This window comes from Engraulis encrasicolus, chromosome 10 (genome assembly GCF_034702125.1).
Source record: "Engraulis encrasicolus isolate BLACKSEA-1 chromosome 10, IST_EnEncr_1.0, whole genome shotgun sequence".
NCBI classification, from domain to species: Eukaryota; Metazoa; Chordata; class Actinopteri; order Clupeiformes; family Engraulidae; genus Engraulis; species Engraulis encrasicolus.
Genome location: NC_085866.1, coordinates 26,013,497 through 26,018,496, shown reverse-complemented (window position 1 = coordinate 26,018,496; position 5,000 = coordinate 26,013,497). Strand labels below are relative to the sequence as shown.

General features: G+C 44.1%; 1 protein-coding gene across 1 annotated transcript in view; it reads left to right on the top strand.

Moving 5' to 3' along the window:
* The window catches only part of sema3b (sema domain, immunoglobulin domain (Ig), short basic domain, secreted, (semaphorin) 3B), an 85,603-nt gene that overhangs the window by 45,155 nt on the left and 35,448 nt on the right, over positions 1-5,000 (top strand). The gene's annotated exons all lie outside the window — the stretch shown is intronic.

The following is a 5,000-nucleotide window of genomic DNA, read 5'->3' as shown; positions in this document are numbered from 1 at the left end:
ACTGCTCATTATACTCGTACTCGTCAAGCACTTGCCGATACCAGCTATGAGTACTACTATTACACAAAACAATGCAAAATATTGTCATGTTCTGTGGACTTGGAAGCAGCATGGAAAAAAGTGCCACGTCACATTTACTAACATCTAAATCTACATGGAAATGGACAATAAAAATATCACAGGTGGAAAAAAACAAGGCCATGCATTTATTTTCATTGTATTTTGGTGGTAAAAGGTATCGGTATCGGTACTCGGTATCGGCAAGTACACACATTAATGTACTCATACTTGTATCGGTTTTCAAAAAAGTGGTATCGGTGCATCCCTAGTCACCGCCGGTTCTAGACACTTTGCTGCCATGGGCGAGCAACCCCTTTGCTCTTTGAGCACTTCAAAATAGGTACCCTTAAACATACAATAGCATTGTACATCTGTTTGAGCACAATGAATCTAGTACCTATACGTATGGTATACTGAGTGCCCATGAATGATCATTGTCCATGCATTGTTTTAGGTTTTATTTCTGATTGTTGTTTATTCTGTGGGACTTTTGGGCACCTCTAAGATGTTTGGCGTCTTGTCTGCCTATGTCTCACGCCAGTCCTGATTTAGCTGATGCTCTTATCCAATGCAACAGTTATTCACAGGGTATTGGGTACAATTCCTGGAGTGGTGTGGGGTTAGGTGCCTTGCTCAGTCATGAAGTGCGGTAGAGAGTGAAAGGGTGCCTCTGCAACCTGCAACCCTCTGATACAACGACCATTTCCTTAACCATTAGACCACGGCTGCCCAAGCAGGAGGACAAGGTCATAGCCTATGTGCCCAAGTCCAAGCAATGCCCAATACCTTATTACAAACCAGACCTCGTATTGCGGTTTGTTTATCCTTTACATCAGTAAGCATACAGTAAGGTCACAGATGTAAGACACGTTATTAGAGACAACTGATGCAAAACAACATGACACATCAACCCTCATAGTCTTTCATTATTTACACCGGCTACCATTCATTTGGGAGCGCAAGGTGACATCCCGAGACACAGTCATACATACGTCAGCCTCTATAGTCTATATAAACCACCCATCAGCCATAAATTCATGGGAAGGACAGTTACATTGTTTGCCTGTCCTGGAGTAGGAACGTATGATCTCCCCCCGAGATACACGACACATCAGACCGTGTAGTCTTTAGTTATTTACACCAGCCACCTTTCATTAAATAGCACAAGGTAGTACTCAGCCTCACACCTCAGCCTCCGTAGCCTTCTAATTTTTATGTAATGTATGTGAGCTACAGCTTAGCTTTATCTTAGCCTTAGCTGTAGGCTACTTAAAGAACATTAGCAAAAAGCTCCCTCCAGGAACAAAAAAATATTGTGCTGCGCTAGTGAGTGACCTCACTAGGGTTATACGTGACATTTCAGGCAGCGCCGCGGCCCGCGAGCCGTAACAATGGTTCAACCTAATACCCATGTATATAAATATACATGTCAGTGGACCATATGACCACTTATTAGCAGTGTTACCACACGCTAGTTTATCCCCAAATCACAGAGATTTAGCACACAAAGCCTACTGTTCTGTAAAACTGGGTACATCTGAGTAAAACTGATTAGTATTGTATTTTATTTCCCTGGTGTACAGTAGTGCTTACACTCGACCTTCACGCTGAACTGATTGGCCATGAGGTTGAGTGGGGTTTGAAAGCTTATAGGCTGGTGCTAAACAAAATGACCCCTCTTGATTTTGTACTAACCTACAGCACCCATTTATCCCATATAGACCTTACAGTGCGAAGCGTACATTTGTCAAGGTGGCACCCAAGGTTCTTCATCCATGTAGCAGCAGTCCAGATGTAATGGTTTGCTATCAGATTAGATGGTTGGTTGCTGCTTTCGGTAAAGCGTTCAACACAGTTAGGGATGCTTTGTGTGTGTGGTTCTTTTTTGTGAAGAAACTGTCAATTGTCATCTCTGTCATTACTTTAATCTGTTAAAACACAGGATTGTAAATTTACTGTTACTAGAAATGCAATGACCAAGTCTTACTGCATTACTAAAGGCCGTTATAATGTCTCAGTAGTGTAGTAACTTTTCAGTGGCTATTACAGCGTTCCACTGGCGGAATGACGTGCATTATGTGGCTACGGATCCACAAGATTGTATTGTATTTAGATTGGATTCTAGATTGAATTTAAATCAAACATCGCGTAATACATCCTTTGTCTTGTGACTACAGTAGATCCCTTGCTACAACGTTTTAAGAGACATAAAACCATCACCACTGTAACACCATAATATGTGCGCTTGACTGGGCAGTATAAGAAGATAAGACACATTTAAAGGCAATTTCTCAGTTCTCAGTTTTTATGTTCACAGCTGCACTTTTGTGTCTGAAAAAGAGAGCTTGTGTTTCGGGCGTGGATGAGCACAGTCTCTGGGACTGACTGTGGGAGAGTGGGGCATTGTTCAGGGTTGCCAGATGAGACTGATGATTTCCAGCCCAAAAAAAATGTTCAAAACCCGCCTGGCTGCAAGCACTAAATGCTGCACAATCTGAACTCATTTCTATTGATTTCCATGTCCATAAATTGGCAGAAAATCACCCGCAGATGGCCATCCTAAGCAGCCCAATTGGGAGGGAAACTGCCTAATCTGGCAACACAGGCAGTGTTTGATTTAGCCAGGGAGATGTGTGTGAGCCACTGGTGCTTACTTGGCAAGGCTGAGAGGGGGGAGAACAGATGACCCTATCAGCTCTCACTCTGTGTTACAGTGCGGCCTTACTGCCTGTCCAAATCATGACAGACTGCCAGCCGCACGTTTAGAGCGCAATGCACCATTGGGCACAAGCCTCCCGCCCTGCCGCCCGTCTGCCCTCCCGCCTAGTGGCCTGCCAGGGGACACAGACACAGCAGAGCAGGCAGCAGGCCAGGATCACATACACACACACACACACACACACACACACACATACGCACACACACACATACGCGCACACACACACTCGCATGCACACTCACACACACATATACATGTATGCACTCGCTCGCTCGCACACACACACACACACACACACACACACACACACACACACACGTACACGCACACGCACACGCACACGCACACGCACACGCACACGCACACACACACACACACACACACACACACACACACACACACACACACACACGTATGCACTCACAAACACACAAATACACCAAGGCTGAAGCAGAGAACCATTCATTTAGTCTTTTGCTCTTTCTGTCTGTCTCTATCTCTGTCTCTCTCTGCCTCTCTCTCTCTCTCTCTCTCTCTCTCTCTCTCTCTCTCTCTCTCTCTCTCTCTCTGTCTGCTTATCTCATTCTCTATCTCCCTATGCATCGACTGCTTCCTCTCACGTACACACACCACAGACTGCCTTCAGGTGACACACTGACTATATGTGTGACTGATTTGTGGTTAGTAAAACCGTCAACCACAGAGACAAGGCTATATATAATGTCACACAATGAGTAAGTGATCCAAAGCCCAGGTTTAGAGGTGAACGTCCCACACACAGGAACTTCTCCTTTAAAAAAAATATAATAATAAAAAATCTTTTTAGGGGCATTTTTGCCTTTTTTTTTGATAGGAAAGTATGAGAGGCGACAGGAAGTGATTGGAGAGAGATATGAGGGAGGATTGGCAAAGGAGATGGGCTGAAATCAAACCCAGGACGCCGGCATAGTAACCCAGTGCCCCAACGTTGGGCCACGGCAGGGCCATACAGGAACTTCTACCATGCATTTTGTTCCACCTAGCTTATCGAACCTGCTGATCACTTGGTAGATGAGATTTGTGAAATATTGTTGGAGGAAGCCATGGCCTAATATCTGATGATTAGATGAATAAATGAATAAATGAATAAATGATACTCTACTCTACTCTACTCTACTCTACTCTACTCTACTCTACTCTACTCTACTCTACTCTACTCTACTCTACTCTACTCTACTCTACTCTAGCTGATCTGAGGTGGTAGGTTTTGAATCCCATCCACATCAATAGGAATATAATACGTGTGTGGTCTCTCTACACTTTCGTCCACGACTGACATGCCCTTAAGTAAGACACCAAACACCACATTGCTGTAGGCGCTGTAACCAATACCCTTTATCTAGCTTACAGTGAGTCACTTTGGATGACAGTGTCAGCAATGTCCAATGTGATGTTATCCTCTGTTTTGTGAGGACAGTCAAAAAGAGTTAGAGATGTCAAGTAAAGTAAGTGCGCAAAACTTATAGTTACTTTATTCTGTGCTGGTTGGATCAAATTTGTGGTGGATTTTCTTTTTAGGGTTTTAGGTTCTCAGTAACAACACAGTCTATCTGCCTCATCAGGTACAATGGAATAACTGGTGTAACAGCTATGTTATATGTGCTACGTGCTAGTGTTGTACTTACACCATGAATTGACTTCTATTTTTACCTTTGACACCTCTTAAAAAAGACAAACTTTCACCACCTGGTTTTGTCTTGGGTCTGCCCATGATGACAACAGTTTTAAAAGAGTAAAACTTCCTACCTTGCTGAGGCCAGGTGCAAGAAAAAGCTAGCCAGGCCACTCCCTCCTAGTGACACAACACCTTCGATGTTGCTTCCAGTCAGGCCAAGAGCAATGTAAATAACGTTTCTGACCTCCAGAACAATCGGGAACTCCACCCACTTTGTCAGGAACCAGTCAACTTTGAGCTGCTCCAACGACTCTGGGTCAGCTATGCCGTTTGGGTAACGCTAATTGTTATACTCTTGGTCAGACCAAGAGATTTGAAAGTCGATGATCAGGCTGGGACAAAGCCATTTCTGAAAACAGAAAGAGTAGTCGTCCTCACACTGTAGCTCCGCATCGAAGGTTTATTCAGGTCATACAACGTTTTGACCCAGCAAGGTCTTCATAAGCTGGGTTTGGAACGTTGTCGGACTTGAATACACCTTCGAAGCGAAGTCAGAGCTACAGTGTG